Here is a 23,342-nt window from a genome sequence, read left to right on the forward strand (position 1 = left end):
ATATTAATTCTCCTTGGTGATGCATCTCCATTAGAATCCACTCTGGCTGCGTCATTACACTAGGGGGTGCTGGGCCTCTCTCCACTGCATAAAGAGGGCCGGTGCACATGAAGGAACTGGCACAAAATGCAGAAACTGCAAAAAATTGCAGAAATTGCAGGATCTTCGTACTGGCGACGACCAAATAGTGAATTAAAAAAAAACTTTCACTAAGGGGTACATTAGCTATAAATTATAGTAAAGTAAAGTAAAAGTAAAGTAGTAGTAAAGTAAAATGTGATAAATCCAAAATAAATAAAATTAGGTTAATCCTACCACAGTACGGGATCTTGGAATTGGCCCTCACCACTGTTTGGTGGCCACACTAAAGAATCAATTTAAGGCTATGTTCACACTGCGTATGAATCCGTCCGTAGTGCGAACCGCGAATATACGCACGTAGTTTTGAGGTTGATGCGTTTGCTTGAAAGTATACGATATACACCCGCACAATGCACACTACATATGAGCTTACGGCCGAATCGTATACGGCGCCGTGAAAAATTAACAAGACCATTGTTTGAGGACGGAAATGTTGAAACTCACGGCCGTGGATTTCCATGCAGTCCCGTACGAAGTACTTATTTCAGCCAAATTGAACTTGATTTTTCGATCCAAAAGGTTCTGTGTGGTTTACGGGGCTGGGCGAAGATTTCCAAGTAAATGACCTGCCTCAGATCGCTTCGAAACAAGCTAGGGAAGCATAACTGTACTGCGGGCGTATGTTTGCGGTGCGTACGCATCCGGCCACATGTCGATTTTTCCCACGCCCGTAGTTTCAGTTCACGTTCCAAACTGCTGACACTTTTAGATTGCTGTTAGGGCAAGGAGACACATAGTATCTTTTATATATCCAGCTGCGCCTTCATAACATAGAAAAATGTTTTTATTCCCTGGTGCAAAGTGTCAAAGAGGCTTTCTCGCTCCTTCTCCCATCCCCATCCATGCTTCATTGACAGTCAACTGAAACCTGACCCCCAAGCAGGGTCAGGTATAGGATAGGGCATGGGGAGATGTTACAGCCCTCAGCACTTCAGGGGCTTTGCAAAGTTTCTGACACTCTGCACCAGAAAATGAATGCATTCTTCTATGTTATGGAAGAAGACAGATATGGGGAAGGTACCATGGGTCTCCTTGACTTAACATATCTAACAGTGTCAGCAGTTTGAAAATTGAATTACATCTGACAGATTTCCTTTAACTATGACCCAGAAAGCGACAAAAGAACAGCCATCTGCTACAAATAGGGAAAAGAACCCCCCATTTTCTTTGATATATATTAGCATGTATATAGTATGTAGACTGTGCAGTTAGGCAGGTGTAGGCATGTATGGAGGGATACCTGGGTTTACAGGTTAACCATCTGCATACAGCCTATGGTAGTGATAAAAATACATAAAAAAAATCTATACATATATTCCATATTTTTGGCTTTGTAAGACACACTTTTTAGCAAGAAATCAACTTGCTAAAAAGTGCACGTGTCTTATATTATGCAGACATGGCAGCCCAACACTGACAGACCGCCCTGACTGCTTCCCTAATGTTCAGGCAAAGCACCTCCCTGTCAGTCACCCCTCACTGGTTGCAGCGGTCACAAGAGGCCGCACTTTGCCTCTGGTGCCGGCGCTCGAGAGAAGTCCCCACGCCGGCGCCAGGACATGGGGAGAGTGGCCTCTTGTGTCCGCTACAGTGCGGCCACAAGAGTGAAAAGAAGAGGAGACGCCCGGATTCAGGTGAGTATAAGTGTTTGTTTTGTTTATGTTATATGCTATACGGGAGGGGGAACATAGGGGGGCTATATACTACTGGGAAGCACACAGCGTGGGTCTTTATAAACGGGGGAGCACACAGGAGGGTCTCTATACAAAAGAGGGGAGCACAGGGGAATATCTATACAAATGGGGGGAGCACACAGGGGGTCTCTATACAAACAGGGGAGCACACAGGGGGTATCTATACAAACAGGGGGATCACACAGGGGGTCTCTATACAAACAGGGGGAGCACACAGGGGGTCTCTATACAAACCGGGAGCACAAATGGGGTCTATATACTACTGGGGGAGCACACAGGGGGTCTATATACTACTGGGGGAGCGCACAGGGGGACTATATGGGAGGGGGAGCACACAGGGGGCTATATACTACTAAGGAGCACAAAGCAGGCGACTATATACTACTGGGGGAGCCCACATGGGAGCTATATACTACTGGGGGAGCGCAAAGGGGGGCTATATACTACTGGGGGAGCGCACAGAGGGGCTATATACTACTGAGGGAGCACACTGGGGGGCTATATACTACTGAGGGAGCACACTGGGGGGCTATATACAACTGGGGGAGTGCACAGGGAGGCTATATGCTACTGGGGGAGCGCACAGGGGGGCTATGTACTACTGGGGGAGCGCACAGTGGGGCTACATACTACTGGGGGAGCACACAGGGGTCTATATACTACTGGGGGAGAGCACAGGGGGCTATACACTACTGGGGGAGCACACAGGGGATTATATACTACTGGGGGAGCACACAGGGGGACTATATACTACTGGGGGAGCGCACAGGGGGGCTATATACTACTGGGAGAGCGCACATGAGCACTATATAAGGGCTGGTGATAGAGAAAAATGCCATTAATAAGCATCAATTTTGTATGTAAATAGTACAACAACGTTTGTGAAACGTTAACAAAACAACACGTGTACTACTGATGTTCAGCTTGGACCTCCAACTGACAAAAGACCCCGGTAAGTGGACCTTCACTAAAAGTTGTTGAGTACCCCTGTCTTAGATGGTCTATGAACAATACAGCACCTACCTACTGTTTCGCTCTTGACTACTGTAACGCTGTGGACTTTTCTTGACCTCTTGTTCTAAGTCTGCATCCCTTTGGAGGGAGGGGGGGGGTATTTTCTACCCTTTCACCACCTGTCACAACATTAAGTCCTAGAGGAATTTATAGTTGCCGGAGTCATAAGCTAAGAGTTCCATTACTGGAGTCATTTACGTTCAGAATTGTTACATTTAGTGGCTTAATGTCAATCTTTTATGTACACATTGATTTTTAGTAAAATTATAAGCTGCTGTCTGCTAATGAGTCTATTGACCCCATAAAATGGAGCAGAGTATTCACACAAGACTGATAATAGGCGACATTTCAAACAATTCATCTAAGCAACAATGCCCATTAATTGCCAGGGAAAAGCAATGTAAAACACCATAGATGACATGGCTGTGCTCCATCTCTATTGATGTATGGATTGTATTGGAAGTGTCGCTTGGCTGATAATGCATTTCAAGCAATGGGGAACTATTACAGCACACTCTAAATGTGTACTTAGAATGACAAGTAGGATACTGTATATGCCATAATGACAAAGTGCAGTCATTTATCTGTGCTGTGCAGGATGGGAACACAATTCTACATATTCTTACCCCTCAAAGAGCCTTGAAACATGACTTATCAGCCAAACCAGAGGCCCATCTCTATCCAAAGGACAAACGAATGCTTCTGAACACTTAGCCATTAGCTGTAAATGGCTGTATTGTAATATTTCAGTGCCAGGCAGTTAAATTCTTGAGACACTGTGTTGGTCATGTCCTTGAGACTTTTCTCCAGTGGATGTAAACTATTACAATAAAGCTATATACAGCTGATGGCTGCGGACCACTCCTGTCCTCCTTTATTCTTATTGCTATCTCTTTTTTTGACCATAGCAGCCAATCCCGCACCATATAGTTATAGGCTTAGGGCCCTACTACATGGAGCGATAATCACTCTGTGAAATAGAGACAATGATCAGCTGATTAAACGATCATTGGCTGATCATTTGTTAAGGTGCAGATGTAAAATCATTGGCTTCCAACTGCGCATCACTACTTGTAATAGTGATGTGTGGCCAACGGCTGACAAATTAACTACAGTTGATACGTTACCCATCCATGTTCCCAGCCTTCTCCTGCGCTCTGCATGCATCACGCCATGGAACGCTGCAGCTTCAGAGCGGCCTGTCTGAGCTGACAGGCCGCTGAGCCAATCACTGGCTGTCGTGGCCAGTGATTGGCTGAACTGCCTACCAGCTCAGACGCATGCATGCCGCATGAAGACCAGGAATGTAGATGGGTAATATATTAACTGTTTGGGGAAGCGCTGCACAGATGTTACTAACAATGTCTGTGCATCCCTTGCTAAACGATCATCGGGCCGTGTAATAATACTAGTAAACGAGCACCGATCTAGCAGATCGTCATTCCTTTATTGGGCCAACTAATAGGACCCTTAGTTAAAGTCAACTGGATCATCCACCCATTCCCACACATTGTTGCTAACAACAAAACCACAATTTCCATGTACACCATGTACCTCCATTTATCAGCATGTCCTCTATCCACAGCATGCATCCCCCTCATCAGCATGTATCAACCCATTCACAGACTGTCCCCAATTCTCAGCATTGCTCCCATCCATACTATGCACCTATCCTCATCATGTAACCTGATCAGCATGTGCCCCCTTCACTACGGTATGTTCTCCATCCACCACAGCATATCCCGCATCTGTAATATTTATCAACCTATTAGCATGTCCTCCATCCTTATGATGTGCCCTCCATATCAACATGTCTCCCATCCACCTCTGTACCTCCCTCATTAACATGTCCCCCATCCTCAGCATGCACCTACCTCATCAGTATATTCCCCCATCCACCATATATACTCATCAGCATGTCACCTCATTTACAGCAGTCCCTCATCCACACCCTGTAACTCCCCCATTAGCAAGTCTCCATTCACACTATGCACCCCTTTATCAGTATGTCACTCCATTCACAGCATACATCCCGTACATCGGCATTTTATCATCATATGGTCCATGGCAGGTCTAGTAGTAGTATATACTAAGAGAGGAAGAGGAACAGGGGGCTTTTCTTCTTCCTGTACCTTGTATGCCTTGACCCTCCTCTTCTCCATGTAAGTGATAATACACTATAGCAAGAAAGCAGGGATGGGCCGTTGGATGCCAGGCAAAGCACATGGGTATAGTATTTTGTTCCTGTAAGAAACAGTGTAGGCATTTCCTGCAGGAATGAAGCGTCACAGCAGGAACTAAGAGCTGTCTGAATGGAAGCTGTGGAGATCTGTGAGTATGGTCTCTTTTTTGAAAGCTCCCACACACACTATTCTGAAACTATTTGTCTGCCTGAAAACCCCCTTTAAGGATGTACACACTTCTATCAGGGTTGTATAGAGTGCAGGAGACACATATATTCTCCAATTAAGGAATATGAGGAAATTATTTCTCTGAGCTAACAACATGGTTCCAACAGTCATGTGCAATCCCAAAGACCCATGGCTGACCTGTGAAAATGATTCAGCTCATTGCTCCACAAGTCACTTCCAGTTATTTTCCTTAATCTGTTATTTTAGAGAGCTCACATTGCTTCCAATTGCTTACCCCATAGGAAGCCTTTCAAGCAAAACAATTGTTTTTAGTAAAGCAAGCAAACAGATGCTAAGACATTTCTGTTTTCAAAGGCGGTATACAAGCTGGAGAATAGAATGTAATCGTTCAGTGTTCTAAACCTGAGATTGTGTTAGTGTTATGTACTGTAGGTGTAAACTGTAAATGTGTGTTTTAGGTTATATGTCGGTATTAGTTTTATTATTTAAATGCATGTATTATGTCAATTACAGGGTTTAAATGATGAAGAAAATAAAATAAATATCATTCTATTTTCCTCTCACTTCACCCCTGCCTCTCCCCTCTGACAATCCCTTCACTGGCCCCAACGTATTCATTTTAAATTGTTGACCATGACATACAAGGCCGTCCACAACCTCTCCTTTCCGTACATCTCGGACCTGATATCCCACTACCGTCCCTCACGCAACCTCTGTTCCTCCAATGACCTCCTTTTGCGCTCCCTTCTTTTTCGTACTTTGCTACCCTGACACATCCGGCTCTCATTCACCATTCAGACCATTAAAAGTGACCTGAAAACCATCTCTTTAAACAAAGCTACAAGCTACAACAGTTCTGCATCACACTGACTGGCTGCACTTTACCTTGTGTCTCTCTAACCTTACCTCGTAGATTGTTAGCCCTCTTCCCCCATGTACCAGTCTGTCAGTCCTCTTTCCCCATGTACCAGTTTGCACCTTTATGTAATGTGTTTTTGATCTTGTAATCTTCCTATCTGTCCTACTTTATAAATAAACAATAATTTTTCATATTCAGCAAGGGCATATAGTCATCTTATAACTTTCGGACAGCAGATATTGGATTTTAGGATGCCCGATTCCTTTATTTTCAGATATACAAGATACCACTAGAGGTGGATCACCGGAGATGGCAGGCGGCTGAACGTCATTTAAAATGTATAGAAACTAGATTTGTGTCATTTAACAGATTGTACTTAAAGGGGTATTCCCCCCAAGAGGTAAAAAAATAAAATGCTCCCAAACCTAGCTGGTCTTCCTCACCAAGTCCCCCTGAGTATTTTGAGCTGTCTCCCGTCTTTCTAGCTGCTTCCATTCCTGAGTTACAAGTTTTTTAGAAAGCCAAACTATATCCAAAATGGCACCGGCCAGAAAACTACATCTCCCATCATGCAATGCTTACATCTGATTGGCCCATGATGTAGCAGAGCTGATATCCACTAGATATAGCAGAGTTGAGTGTGTTGAATAGCAGAGTTGAGTGTTTTGCATAGCAGAGTCGAGTGCGTAGCATAGCAGAGTTGAGAGCATAGCATAGCAGAGTTGAGAGTGTTGCATAGCAGAGTTGAGTTAGTTGAGTGAGGGGGGCCGCAGGTCAACCGGTGAGCCATCCGGGGGGGGGGTTTGGTTGCCGCGGGTTAAGTTGCGGGGGGAGGCTGGGGGGGTTGCGTGTAGTGCAGCTGGTGGGTTGCGAAGTACAATGATCTTATATATCTATATGGAGGAGGGAGGGAGGGAGAGAGGAGGTGAAGATGAAGGAGAGAGGAGGTGATGGAGGGAGATGGAGAGATGTGAAGGTGGGAGATGGAGGAGGGAGGGAGAGGGGAGGTGATGGGGGAGATGAAAGAGGTGAAGGGGGAGAGATGTGAAGGGGGAGATGGAGGAGGGAGGGAGAGAGTAGGTGATAAGGGGGAGATTGAGAAGGGAGAGAGGAGGTGAAGGGGGGGAGAGATGTGAAGGGGGGGAGAGGAGGTGAAGGCCTGGGGGGTAAGGAGGGGGTGAGACACAGTACAAACTCTCCCAGCGGCTCCCGGCCGCTGGGAGAGACCACACAGCTGACAGGGAGCGGCGGTACCAACCCCTCCCGGACCACACACAGTTCAGTATAGCACCCCCCCAGATCGATTACTGAACACTGCATAGCTGAACTGTGTGGGGTCTGGGAGGGGTTGGTACCGCTGCTCCCTGTCAGCTGTCCCGAGGTGCCGCAGGTGAGACGGGGGGGGGGGGGGGCTTGCCGATGTGCTGCGGGTGATACGGAAGGGGGGGGTACCGAGGTGATTCCCAGAGGGGGGGGGGGTGCCGAGGTGATCTGGGGGGGGGGGGCAGCAACGTCAGGGGGCACAGTGTGGGGGCCACAGGTGAGCTCAGGGGCAAGGGGGCATACAGGTGACCTGCGTGGAGGCAGCCGGGAGACAGCAGCAGCTGTCAGTGTCCTCCCTCACTTCAATAGGCAGGGTTAGAAGCCAGCCCATTGAAGAGATGGAGGACACGTGATGCCGCCTCGGAGGGTGCGGGCCAGGAGCAGGGAGTAGTGTCGGGTTGGACTGAGAGCTGATGATTCTATGCAATCCGTGGGGGTGGGGGCACCTAGATAACAGCAAAACTGTGCAGAATCCATAATAAATTGATATTGGAAAGATGGAAAGCTACGGGTCGGCAACGTATTAATGCAAAAAAAAATTGGGGGGGGAATACCCCTTTAAGGCTATGGTCCCACACAGTATTTTTGCTCAATATTTTGAAACAAAAATCGGGAGTGGCTTAAAAACACAGGAAGGCTATGTTTACACACTATTGATATTTAGTGAATGGCCGCCATTTAATGGCAAATAACAGATGTTATTTCAAATCAATGGCCTTCGTTTTAAAATAACAGATTTTATTTGCCATTAAATGACAGCCATCCACTAAATTTTAACAGTGTGTGAACAAAGCCTTTCTGTGTTTTCAAGCCACTCCTGGCTTTGGTTGCAAAATAGTGACCAAAATACTGAGCAAAAATACTGTGTGCAAACATAACCTAAAGTGGATAGGGCAGAAAACTAAAGAAAATTCTGTGGTTGTAAAATGCACACAAAAAATATACAAAAGATTCTAGTAATTACCTTTTGGGCTATGTTCACACATTGTATTTTGGTCAGTATATGTGTCTGTGTTTTGGTCAGTATCTGAAGCCATAATCAGGAGTGGAACTAACAGAAAAAATATAATTGAAAGGTTATACCCACTACTGGTTTTGGTTGAAAAAATACTGACCACAGTACTGAGCAAAATACTTTGTGTGAACATAGATGTTGTAGGTAACATTACTGGAATTGATTGTTCCGTTTTGTTCTTAATTAATAGAAATGCCACAGCCTGAGACTTTTAAGACTTCTGAAGGTTCCTTGCTATGCTCCACTTAGCAGCATTATCAGATGAACTCTGCATGAACCAATGACATTCATCAATTCACGACTGATGTTAACAAATACCTGATAAATCAATCCAGAAATAAAGCTTACTCAAACTAACATTACCTATGATGTGTTTTGGGTCCTTATGACCTTTAAATTATGATTTTGTTAAAATGTATTTTGGATTCCCCATGATTTGAAAAAAATATATATTAGTAGACCCGATGCCGTTAAGTGTTCGACTTTTGATCTAATACTAAGGAAGTCCGTTTGGGTGAACGGAACACGTGAGGCACTACAGTTGACACCCCGTCTTGTTCCTGTTTCCAGCTGATTTTGGTGATAACTTTACATATATTTGGGTTTCACTTTATATGTTCGGTAACTGCTACACATTACTTATTTGAGTTTATAGTCACAGGATTTTCATTACTATTGTTTTGTACCCGCTTTGTATTGGAACAGGGTGCATGATATATCTGTGGTTTTAATCTCGGGACTGTCTTAATGTATCATTTTTTGTACCTGTTGGAATAAAGTACTTACATATTTAAATTTATTCATGACATTTGGTGTGCTAATTTACTATATGGCACATCTTTTTCTGCGTCTTTGGTTCTTTTAATCTAATACTGTTTACCTTTCGTTTTCTGGATTGCTCAGGGTCTCAAAGATGGCACTCCACCAAGTAACAGGCTATTAAAGTCCGTTCACACTACGGAATTAGTGAGGAATTGACATGTCAATTCTTTGGGCGGATGGCATGTAATGGTGGTTTTACACAGAACGATTTATCGTTCGAATTTGCACGATAACGATCGAATTCGAACGATAATCGTACATGTACGATCAAGTGACGAGCGAGAAATCGTTAATTTTGAGATAGGCTTAAGCGATCGCAAAACGATCGCATAACGATTTTTCCATACGATCTAACGTTCCGTCTAAACGCTGATCGTTATAAAAAAAACATTGTTCATTCAAAATCGTTAATCGTGCGATTGGGCGAAAGTTGGACACCAACCAACTAAACTTTAGCCTTTACAACATAAGAAAGAGCAGAATCCATCAGCATCCCTTGTGAATCATTAACTGATGTTTATTTTACATGATCTGGTACAAAGAATACAACGTTTTAACCGCAAGGGTCTTTATAAAGCACATTTCTCAACTCTACTTCTTACCTACTCTGGGATATGAGGTTCTCCGGCATGCATCCACTCACTATGGTCTTTGAGTTGCTTTGGACCACAGTCCTTGGTGCTGTTTCTATTGTTTGGTTAAATCTCTACAACATGCCAAAGTTTGTTTTTTTTCTAAATGACAGGGACACTTTAAAGTATAAAATAAAACAATACATTTGAAAGCTAGTACAATAGGAAATACATTTGAATGTTACAATATGAACACCATTTCTTTTTATGTAGAAAGATTTTATTTTGATCTCATGTAAGATCTATAACTAAACTCTATAATTGTACCATTAACTGCTAAAGAAAAAGGATGACTTCCATTGGTTGAAACTGATGACTTTTCCTACACAAAAGTAACATTTATTGTAACTGATCATAACATAGACTAAATATGGCACATTCTTAGCCTGTCTGGTGGGGGACCCAGGCTTGATGAACAGCCGGGCCTATGGTCAAGTTAATCTGCCCCTGATTGCAACAATGGCCGTGATTTATACAAAACATAAGTTGTGTGAACATATCCTTAGACTGTTTTACATTAAAAGAAACAGTACCAGACATAGCCCATGGTGAAGCACAGCAGACGTTTCCTCCCCTAATCAGATACATTTATTTCAGCCACGTATCTTTGTGTTTTTTTTTTTTACGTAGGGCGATAACTGACGACAGACTTTTATTTGCCACTGAAATACTGAAAAGGATATACAGTACTAGTTCCAAGAAGAAAGAGCACTCGTACATACACACGCCAGCACAGACAGCTAAAGCTTCCTTAAAATTACACACCATAGTACATGGTAATTTACCCTATTAATCTGTCTTTAGAACATCTCTCCATGCCTAACAATTAGGCTAATAGCCAGCCCCATGAGAGCGGCAGCTGGAAGGCATTTTGAGCCCTGAAACAGCTGGGCTTGAAAAAACAAACACCAAAAAATGCTTATTTCAAATTAATCTTCTTGTGTAAAGCACTTTTGAACCGAGGACTTAACTCAAAGCAATTACAGCATTTTCTGATAAGGCTCTTTCCACTAGGTATGTGACAAAACCCTTTTTTGTGTCAAATGCAGCCAGCTGAGGTCTCAGCAAACACCGCTCACTCCGCTGCCCTGATCAATCCAAATAACATGATTGTAATCCTCTTGTACAGTAGAAATGAAGGATGTTCTCTAAAAATGGCCACATATTTTCGTTGGATTTCACATCTTTATATATTTTACCCCGTATAAACCCAGTATCAAATAGGCTAAATTTACTGTGTCCGTTTTTTGATCTTGATTTCTTTTTTTTCTTTTTCTTATTTTTCTTTTTGAACATTGCACAGTGTAGACTAGGGGGGTCAAACTTGTGGTCCTCCAGTTGTGGCAAAACTACAAATCCCGTCATACCTGTCCAGGCATAATTGGAATTGTAGTTGCAATAGCTGGGGGGCCATGAGTTTGACACCTGTGGTATAGCCTATTCATTGCTAAATATTAGTGATAAGCGAGTACTAAAATGCTCGGGGTGCTTGTTAATCGAGATGAATATCTCCCGATACTCAAGTGCTCGTTTCGAGTAACGAACCCCATTAAAGTCAATGGAAAACTAGAGCAATTTTTGCAGGGGACCTAAGTTCGATAGAGGAAAGGTCGTGTGAAAACCTGTCAACCTCAGAAAATGATGGAAACACCACGGAAATAGACAGGAAACAGCAGAGGCAGCATATATGGATGCCTCTGAGGCTGCCTAATTGCACCATTATGCCAAATTCTGGGCAACAGACTCGTTAAAACAGAGCACACAGCATGACACAGCATGGCAGTGAGAACACAGGGAACCATTAAAACAGAGGAAGCATATGATGAACTACCCGAAAACTTTGCCTAACACAGCATGGTGGTGAGGACACAGAGAACCATTAAAAACAGAGGTGGAATAGTAACCACCCCAAAATTTAGCCTGAGACAGCATGGCGGTGAGGACACAGAGAACCATTAAAAACAGAGGTAGCGTATGAACCACCTCAAAATTTAGCCTGACACAGCATGGCGGTAAGGACACAGGGAACCATGCAAACACAGGTAGCATATGAAGCACCCAAAAACTTAGCCTGACACCACAGACCCAGATCAAGATGGACAATACAATCATCCAATAAAAATAGCCGGATTATGGCTAGATTTAGCCTCACACCCTCATTCAGTTGTGCGTGACAGGCATATCTTTGGAGGTAGGGACGAAGAATAACAATACAGTCTTCTTAAGAGTCCCCAGAATTTGATTTGATCGAATGAATACACTTTCAATCCTTTAAAGAGTCTCTAAGAGAGGGAAAGTGCGGTAGCCTGTCTATTAAAAAGACCTGGTCAATCCTGCCTTCAAAAGGCTACAACATCCAAGGAAGGTAGACGGTACTGGTGAAAGGCCTGGTCAATCCTGCCTTCAAAAAGGCTAATACAACATCCAAGGAAGGATAAAAGCTACTCTTAAAAAGCCTGGTCAATCCTGTCTTCAAAAAGGCTGTTACATCATCCATGGAAAGATAGAAGCTACTGTTAACCCCTTAACGACATCGGGCGTAAATTTACGCCCTGATGCCGGTAAGGGAGTTCAGAGCGGGGCCGCGCGGGGACCCCGCTGTGAACCGCGGCGGTCCCGGGTGCCGCTTGTAGCCCGGGACCGCTGGTATTAGCGGGCACGGTCCGATCGCCGTGGCCGCTAATACAGTAATCAGATGCAGCTGTCAAACATGACAGCTGCATCCGATTACCGGACGCAGCGTCATCCCTGGTGTCTAGTGGGGAGATCGCTCCTCCGGGATGTTATCCCGGAGGAGCGATCTCCGTAACTGAAGCCGGCCGGGGACCGCTCCAAGATGGCGCCGTCCCCGGCTCGGCACTCGTTTACTTCTGGCTGCAGCAGCCGGAAGTAAACGAGTGCCTATCTCATAGATCTCTGCAGCATATCTATGCTGCAGAGATCTCAATGAGAGATCAAAGCACTTATACTAGAAGTCCCCCAGGGGGGCTTCTAGAATAAGTGTAAAAGTTAAAAAAAAAAGTGTCATTATTAGTAAAAAGCCCCCTCCCCTAATAAAAGTCTGAATCACCCCCCTTTTCCCAGGTTATAAATAAAAGTAAATAAATAAATAAATAAACATGTTTGCTATCGCCGCGTGCGTAATCGCCTAAACTATTAATTAATCACATTCCTGATCTCGCACGGTAAACAGTGTAAGCGCAAAAAAATCCCAAAGTGCAAAATTGCGCATTTTTGGTCGCATCAAATCCAGAAAAATTGTAATAAAAAGCGATCAAAAAGTCGTATATGCGCAATCAAGGTACCGATAGAAAGAACATATCATGGCGCAAAAAATTACACCTGACACAGCCCCATTGACCAAAGGATAAAAGCGCTATAAGCCTGGGAATGGAGCGGTTTTAAGTGTCGTATATTTGTTGAATTTTAATTTTAATTTTTTTACAGGTTTAATTTTTTTACAGGCCATCAGATACAATATAAGTTATACATGTTACATATCGTTTTAATCGTAACGACTTGAGGAACATATATAACAAGTCAGTTTTACCCCAGGGCGAATGGCGTAAAAACACATTTCCCCCAAATAAACAAAATGCGTTTTTTTTTTCAATTTCACCACACTTTGAATTTTTTTCTGGTTTCGCAGTGTACTTTATGCAAAAATTCAGCCTGTCATTGCAAAGTACAATTAGTGACGCAAAAAATAAGGGCTCATGTGGGTCTCTAGATGGAAAAATGCAAGTGCTATGGCCTTTTAAGCACAAGGAGGAAAAACCGAAAACGCAAAAATCGAAATTGGCTCTGTCCTTAAGGGGTTAAAAGGTCTGGTCAATCCTGCCTTCAAAAAGGCTAATACAACATCCAAGGAAGGATAGAAGCTACTGGTGAAAGGCCTGGTCAATCCTACTTTCAAAACGGCTAATACAATATCCAAGGAAAGATAGAAGCTACTGTTAAAAGGCCTGGTCAATCCTGCCTTCAAAAAGGCTAAAACATCCAAGGAAGGATAGAAGCTACTATTGAAAAACCTGGTCAATCCTGCCTTCAAAACGGCTAATACAACATCAAAGGAAGGATAGAAGCTACTGGTGAAAGGCCTGGTAAATCCTGCCTTCAAAAAGGCTACAACAACATCCAAGGAAGGATAGAAGCTACTGGTAAAAGGCCTGGTCAATCCTGCCTTAAAAACGGCTACAACATCGAAAAAAGGTAGAAGGTACTGGTGAAAGGACAGCAGAGGACACCCGTAAGATGACATCCACAGATAATATGGTTCGAAATTGGACAAGACAAGAATGCTAAATTAAATTTGACTTTGAATTTGACTGTAGTAGTTGGGGTAACATTCCCTGCATAATGTGTCACCCTGCCCAGAATCACGGCCTCTTGCCACTGCATCTCTTGGAACCCCACGCCCTCGACCCTTACCCCTGGGCTTCACCATTTTATGGACACTGCACAGTCAAGACTGAAATAGCTGCTCTACAGATCACAGCAAGCCAAGGAAATATATTACTCAGACTACTTTTGTAGGTAGTCGTATTGAGTCTGTGTGTAAGTGCTGCTATATGGTGTATAGCAGCACTTACACAGGGCAATTAGCAGTGAGCTTGGATATGCCCACAATAAGAAATACAGAAATAAGAAAATTTACTGGTGGTCATGTCCCACTGTTTTTGGCGGGCTGTGGTATACAATCTGTTGGTGGCTGCACCTTTACACACTCTGTGACACCCCCTTTACACTGTGCAAGCAGTGGTGAACTTAGATATGCCTTGCTTAAGAAATACAGAAATCAGAAAATATAGTAGAGGGCCCACTAGTTTTTAGGGGGCTGTGGGTTACAATCTGTTGGTGGCTGCACCTTTATACACTCTGTGACACCCCCTTTACACTGAGCAAGCAGTAGTGAACTTAGATATGCCTTGTGAAAGAAATACAGAAATCAGAAAATATAGTAGAGGTCCCAATAAAATAGTACTAAGCACTTCTTAGGGGTCTGTATGCAACACCTAATGTCCCCTTTCTGCCAGCAGCTGATCACCACAGTGTGCTGCTAAAATCATGGTAGCTGCACTGCAAGTCCCAGCCAGCAGTATGTAGTAATACAATTTTAAAACAATTTGAAGCCCTTACAAGGGCTGTTTGGTTGTTTCGCTAGTATTCCCTGCCTACTGGAACGCTAATTCCCTCCCAAACGCTCTCCCTGACCAGCAGCAGCTCTGTTCCTGATCTCTTCCAGCATGCATGTGAGCCGAGCCTCGGCGGCCGTGATTTTTATATGGCAAGGTCATCTGATCTGGCCAACCTATCGACATGTATGGGTCCCACGTGATCGCCAGATGTACCAAAAAATCTTCTGCATGTTTATTGACTGATAAAAAGCACCAAAACTTACAGGAAATGGATGATGAGATTTTCTCGAGTATTGCGAGATGCTCGTCCGACTAACAAGTACCATCGAGTACCATAATACTCGAACGAGTACCAGGCTAGGACGAGCATGTTCGCTCATCACTATTAAATATGCATTATATTACTGTCCATATATACATAGCCCTATATCAGGCAGGATTCACATGTATCAAGAGGTAAACTACCATTCTTATATACAGGGATACCCCACACAATTAATAGGGACAGATTTCAGGACCCTGTTACATGGGACAGTTATCGACCAATAAGGCTGTTATTGCCCTGTATAATAAGCCCAAGTGCAGTGATCAGCCAGTGAACAAGGCAATGTTCATTCATCCTTTTAGTGGGTAAAAAGCCATAATTGTTTGGCTACAAATCTCCCCATATAATAGTGTATGTGAAGCCATAGGGTACTATTACACGGAGGGATTATAGGCCATATTTTGCTGATTACGAGTCGTTCCGGACCATAATCTTTTTGTGTAATAGGTTATGTTGGCTGATCATTGATTTAAAGCATAACCTAAAATCCCAATAGCGATAGTGCGGCAGCAACAGACTGCCACTCTCTCCTATGGGCCACTTGGACAATCTAAGGATCATCCAGGCAGCCCCGCACCCCCTTTCCAGCTCCTCTCCACTTGCTGTCAGTGTGTGTAATAGCACTGACAGCTAGCAGGGAACGAGGAGTAAGTGAACACTGACCTAACAGGTTGACGCTTGCATGCTCTGAAATATCAGGCCGTCTAATGCGACCCATAAAATAATGGAAGTAGCTGCATGAACGATGCCACAAGTGTTTTGTTGATAGTGGAGCTTCTTACAGGCTCTTGTATCATGCGCCAATATAGAAGAACAGAATTCTTTTAAGAGAATGGGACAGCCAGTCTAAAAGGTCTCTTAGTCTCTATAGCCAAATGTCTATGGTTGCAGGGAGTAGTGAAGAGAAGTCTTTCAGAAAACCTGTCACTTGTACAACATATAATATGAAAAGCTTTATGAGATATCTATCTATCTATCTTTTTTTATAAGATATGAACCAAACATATTTGGGCTACTACATCAATCTAATGAGTAGTTCTAATAAATCCTATTCTAAACATATAACTGGAAAGGAGAGAAGATCAGAGCAGATTCAAATAGAGGCAGCTCACAGATTGGCTGTGCTAACCAAACCCCTGACCACTGACCAAGCCTCCTGATTGGTTGCCAGCCAGATCTGCCTATTGATTGTTTGACAACCTCCACAATTGGCTAAAATGCTGCACACATATGGTGCCATCTGGACTGGGGGAAGCAGCAGGAATACAGTAGGGTGAGTATACTACTATCAAATATTACAATATATTAACCTTTCTTTGATTTGGAGTCTTTGCTCGACTTGCTTTCTCATTTTATTATCAGCTCAGCATTTGACAAGTTCTAAAATATTTAAAATTTAATTATATTTCCATGCTTCATGCAAATGTATTACATTCTCTTCCTAGCAACTTCCTCAAAGGCTGAAACGGGGGAAAGATTTGTTTTTAATCTACAGGCCTTTTCATTTTACCGGCAGGTTTCTCACATATATCTTGGAAAATCATAGAGAATACTTCAAAAAGACAATCTATGTAAATCTGCAAATTCAATTTATTTTTGAAGTTTTACTTCCAAGAGTATTAAATTCCAATGTTGGAGTAAGGTAATGCGTATCAGCGATAATAATCTAAAGCCACATTTTATATTTATTTAATGTAATTACAACGACATCACTTTTTAAGAAGTTTTGTTATATATCATACTATACGGCCCAATGCAATTATACAGTCATTGCCGTGTTGGAAATAGGCTGATATAATTTATTATTTAGATTTCTATTATTTTATTCTTGATGGAGATTAAAGGAAATTTGCCTCCAGCTGTTTTGATATAAAACATAGGAGAAAAGTAATATATGTATTGAATCATACATAAAAAAAAAAAAAAAAATACAACAAACATATATAGTGGAAGCCTGGTAGCAACAGAAAAGGATTGGGGCCCTCTTGTCTATATGGCCTGCATAATAGAGCACAACAAGTAATATGGGCAGATATATGTAAACCAAAGTTGGTGGTTTACCTCAATGTCCCAAACCTAGCCACAATAAGTAAACAGCAATGAAAAACCTCAAATATAAACTACGAATTCCAACCTGAGACCAAAAAAACTATAAAGTGCAGGTGTCTAAGATAAAGAGAAAAGGAACCCCAGCCATAACCGACACGTTTCCTTCACAATTACTTCTTCAAGAGTAACAATACATGTGTTTGGATAGTTATGGCAACGTCCACAAGAAGTGGCTACAAATTGAGCAAAAGCTAACTATAGTAGTTAAAACGCTGACTTTACATGACACGTTGTATGGTTGTACTCACAGTAATAGGCCACCTCTATGTTGTCTACATGTGGGCCAGATTTGGATGCTCCCCGCAGCCGACGGAAGTAAGGAAGTAACGAGAACGTATCTCCACCACCTCAATATGTCACTGTTATTAAAGTGTTACTGTCATGACATATCCAAGAGAAAAAAATGGGGGGGGGGGGGGAGCACGTAGTCCTGGTAGAAAGGTGGAGGTCCAGGGCCCATGCCCTAAATTACAGAAGGTGCAGCAGTGGTGCACCTTATGGCCCCCACCAACTCCGGCGGGCTCTCCCTGGATTCAGATGTTTCTTTAAGATACCAATACAACTGATTACTGAAGTTATGGCCAAGGTGAGAAAACACTCTGCCTTCCCCTATGATGCAGACAAAGTGATTTATGTTGCTTGCATCATTCTGCTCTGGTCAGGCATAGGAGACAGGAGAGATGACTGTGCCAATTTCCCCAATGTTTGTCTCCCCAGTTGGAGCACAACTACAACTCCCATCATGCTGTGCGGTTTTCTTGACGACCTGACTCTCTCTTGATTTCATCTCCACCTAGTATCTATTCTTTTCTTCGGTTCTCATTCTTTACTGTGTAGTTCATCTGGTTCTGAACCTTTGGCATATTTCTGGTTATTCTTTTCATATTATGTTTCTGTAACTGACACGTCCTGTCTGGTTTTGACCCGGTCTATGTGACCTTTCCTGGATGTCCTATGCATTTACTGAGTGCAGGGACTGTTACCAAGTTGAGGCCACCATTTAAAGCGATTGTACTATCAGGTACATTTGCTTTAAGCATTACCCATGGAACGGATGCGGTGCGGGGAAGCCGGTGCCGCAGTCCTTTTTTTGAAGCGCAACCCCTTAAAATCAATGGAGCCGCATCATAGAGAGGCAGGGGTCTCTTCCCACTGGAGGAGGGCCGGCCCGCCTCTAGTGCTTCACCCCCGGCCCAGTGCGCGTGAATAGCACGGCACCATACACCTGATGGTACATTCGCGTTAACTTGGACTGTCCAAGAAAGGACGGTAGCGGGCGTAAGTCTAAGGTTGCTCTGATCCCTACTTAGCATGACAGTATCATATTATTTTGTACAGTAAGGCTAGGTTCACACTGCGTTTTTGCAATCCGTTTTTGCAATCCGTTTTTTTAATCCGTTTTTTGCAAAAAAAACGGATGAAAAAAACGGATGCATTTGTGTCCGTTTTTTTACAGACAAAAAAATATAGCTGACACTACTTTTGTGTCCGTTAAAAAAAAAACAGATCTGTTTTGATCCGTTTTTTTTTTTTTACAATGGAAGTCAATGGAAAACGGATGCACACAAATGCATCCGTTTTTTTTTCCATCCGTTTTTTGCTAAAAAAAAAAAAAAAAGTATGGAAAAAAAACGGACTGCAAAAACGCAATGTGAAACTAGCCTTAGACACATTAGATAGATTATAGTAAATTATTTGCATTATTGTCAGCTTTTTAGGGGGTGTGGCATAACACATGTACAGTATTTATCTGGTGGGTGGTACATTCGGGTACTTTATAGCACTGTTATATTTGCAGTGTAAGTTGATCGTTTAAACATAGTATTGTGGTATTATATGGATTTCATCTCCATATGGGGCAACATTTCTTTAAATCTGTAGCATGATGCATAGGATTTAGGTTACAATTAATAATTTATTACCCTGTATTATATGCCGTCCAGTCCGTGCATGCATCACTAGCAGCAATAGAAAGTCTCTAAAGAATTAACATTAGAAGTATCTATATTTATTTGATACAATCACTTCTATCTGTACACACAATAGCAGTAGTATGGAGTTGCCCGCAGTAAGTTCAGCTCCACAGAACGTGCCATTGACCTGACCAGGGATGTTTGTCATAACCTTAAAACTCGCAAGAAACACGACGGCCAAGGTATTAATTTTGCTGCTGGATAAATGAGCAGATCAACTCATTTCACGTGACAATGCCTTCAGCCTCTATCCCTTTACCCTTCACTATCTAGAGTTTGCAAGACCCTGCGCACGTGTGCTCACCTCCAGTTGCTAGGCAACATGACTATTCTACGGACGGGCTTCTTTGCCATTAAACTGATAGAGGAAGGAGACTCGAAGGGCAATCATATGGTAACCATAAAATTCTTCTCTGTGTATTTTAATATTAATCTAAATGCCTGAATAACACAGAAAGAAATCATTTTGTTAAGATGCAGCAAATAGGGCAATACTAAAGCTCTTACGGTACAAAGTAACATAGAATTATAGACTCAAGCAGAGATCCGCAGCTGTAAACACGGGATTTCTGATGAGGGTCTTGTAGAACATAGACCCAATGTTCTTCTACACAAAGGTATTATATAGAATAGATGTATTTGCGCTGTATTACATACTCTATATAATAGAAAAGGTTATACTAAATTAAAAAAGAAAGACAGCTGTCAGAGGCTCTGCTCATGTACAGGAATACCAATAAAAGACATATTGAGTGGCGATTAGCCAACTTACCGGCCACTCTAGTTCGTCCGAACCCGAAGGTTTACTATTTGACTCTGGCTGGCTGAAAAAGTTGGATGCAGCCCTAGGGCTGCCAGAAAACATGGATAAAATGGATACAGCGTCTTTTTCAGGACTCCCTAGGGTGGAATCCAAATTCTCCAGCCACCGAGAGTCAAATGCCAAACGACAAACCTTCGGTTAAGTTTGCTCTTCAGTAAATGTTTAGCTAATGTAGCAAAACTCATTTTTTTTGTAACATCCCATAGTAAAAAACTCTGATACCCCACAACCCCAAACCACGCGTCTCTTGGTCCCAAACTTTTTATAAAAACACTCTTTAAATCTGGGGCCATGGTGTCAATGGGGGCCACGGTGTCAATGGGGTCTAGAGCATCTGTGCCCTAGGCCTGCAGTGCCTCTTTTTTCTTGCTTCCCACCCTTCTATTTATTAGCTACACCTCTGGGTAGCAAGAAAAGAAAGGCGCTCCTAGCATAGAACACGGATGCTCTAGGCCCCGCCTAATTGACACGAAGCTTCTTGATTAAAAGAGTGTTTTTATAAAAAGAATGGTACCATGAGACCGGACATGGATTTATAGTGGCAAAGCATAACTACAACAACAAGAAATAAAATGCCAAAATAAAAAAATATTTACATTGTGATATTTATGATATTACAAACCTTGTGAATAAAGACGCTCTCTCACACGTTAAATCGAACCTGTCACCCCTCTGAGGAGCATGCGTGCCGGGCTTCGGGCGCTGGTATCTCAGTCACCCGACCGGCTCAAGAAGCGGGACCCGGCGGGATCAGGTCAGTATAGGGTGCTCCAGCGGGGTCGGGAGCCTGTCACCCCGACACCGGGGGTGACAGGTCCTCTTTAAGACAATATTTCATTATGTTAACATACTGTAGCTATACAAAATTCTTTTTGGTGTATGTATTAATATTTTTAGGCATTTAATTTATATGATTTTTAATTTTTTTAAATTGTTCTTGTGATTTTTAGGCATTATCACAGGACAGCCATGGGGTCCTTACTAAGCACTGGCCTACTTAAAAGGTTTCAAAAGAACCCTCTCACTTTGCTTGGAATGTACCATCAGGCCCTGGCTGAAGCACTGGAGGCGGGCTGACCCACCCTTAGTGGGAGGAAACCCCCAACCCTCTATGATAATGCTCCATTGATTCTAATGTAGGTGTGTGGAGGGGCAGGGATTTCCTCCCACTGGGGGTGGGTTGCCCCACCTCCAGTGCTTCGGCCCGGGCTTGATGGTACATTCACTTTAAGAGTTAAACAGCTTTGATTTATTAGCCATATCAAGCCACATTTAAAGTGATACTGTCAAACCCCCCCCCTTATCTATGTGCGGTTCTCCATCCACAAGCTTAGATCCTGCACATTCAACATATACCCATACAACACTTGTTGTCTGTATCTTATTTCTGCTCTAAAAAAGCTTCATTTCATTGGTGGACAGTGTCACCTAAGTGGGGCTTTCCAGTAATAGGGCCCTCCCTCCAGCAATGAAATAGGGCCCAACTGCAATGAAGCTCTGCCTAAGTGACACTGTCCACCGATGATAGGAAACAAGAGTAAGGGGGTGGGGGTGACAGTATCACTTTAATACTATTTTATAGTCATTGTGTGGGCTCCTGAATCACAACGTAGAAAAATATATCATGATTGCCTTTTGCAGTCTGAATCAAGTTACACCATCATATCAAAGGGGGCTTTTGGAAAGAGATCTGGTGTGTGCTTGGTATATCAAGTAAGTGAGTGGCACCACCTGAGTCATGGATGGATGTAGCATTGTTTTAAAGGAGACCTATTAGCAGGATAGGCAAATCTTACCTGATGATAGCCCCTTATTGTGCACGGGACGAGGAGGAGGAAGGTACGTCTCTTACCTTTCTCCTTGGCGCTGTTCCCATGCTGTTAGCAGTGTAATCCTTGTATCCATTAGGATCACTGCCCCATCATGTGGTTTACCCCTTCTTTTTATTTAATTTATTTAAGAAGTCACATAAAGAAGGAGTAGCAACATCACCTCCGTTCCTTTGAACATAGGCACGAACATACAATATCAATGTCTGGGCAGGCTCTAGCTGGCGGGCTCACACCATCAGGACGGGGCAGTGCTCCTAACGGTGCTCTGGACCGAGGATTATGCTGGCAAAAGCACGGCTAATAGAACAGTGCCGAGGAGGAAGGTAAGAGACTAACCTGTACGCAATAAGGGGCTTTCAGCAAGTTAGATTTGTCCAACCTGCCCATAATTCCCCTTTAAGAAAGTGGCACCAAAGGTAGTGTGTCTCCTGTCTAGAGACAGTCACTAGGCTATTGCAGTTTTACCCCCCTTCCCCCAAGAAATCAGTGCAATACTATTACTGTATAGTTCAGTGGTGCATATATTATTAGATATTCTGTCTCTAGCTTAGTCCAATATTGTGCACTGTGTATTTTCCTCGTAAAAATTTATCCTGTCTTCTTTTTACCAGCACATAGACAAAAATTAAAGAAGGAAAAAAGAACTAATTAGAACACAAGACATTTAGGATAGTTCTTTGCTGTAGTGAAATATACCCGGCGTGCTTCAGTGCCTCAAGAAATCAGGCAGCGCTCCTGGCTGGATGCTGATCGTTTTTTACAGCTACTGAGACTAGTTGTGCTTTGTGAAGCGTTATGGGCTGTATGTTCACAAAGCGAATGATCATTACTTGGGAGGACCGCACAGCAAGGTGACTGCTAGGATGCACATACATTTAGTATAGAAATATATTTATTTTATTCATTTATAGATAGTAAGCGCTAGTGAGAAATATACAATACATGCTCTGCTATGCTTTACTTTTATGTTAAGTCTCTCATGAGTATTCATTAAAATTCACTTCTGCATAGTAAAAGAAGAAATGTCCTGAAGGCAAATAAAAGGCAATTTCTTCCTTGTGAACTACTTTGAACTTTATATTGATTTTGATTTTTCAGCTTAGAGGTGCATGGACCTGTCTGAAAATATAATAACCACATGAGAAAAAAACCCCCACAAAAGTGGCCATTGTATGACATTCTTCTACGTATGTCAGTTCTTAGAGGCACATCATATTGTTTTAAAATTCAAAATGAATTATAATATACAATGCACATGTGACAGGGTTAG

This window comes from Dendropsophus ebraccatus, chromosome 4, assembly GCF_027789765.1.
Source record: "Dendropsophus ebraccatus isolate aDenEbr1 chromosome 4, aDenEbr1.pat, whole genome shotgun sequence".
Taxonomy (NCBI): Eukaryota; Metazoa; Chordata; class Amphibia; order Anura; family Hylidae; genus Dendropsophus; species Dendropsophus ebraccatus.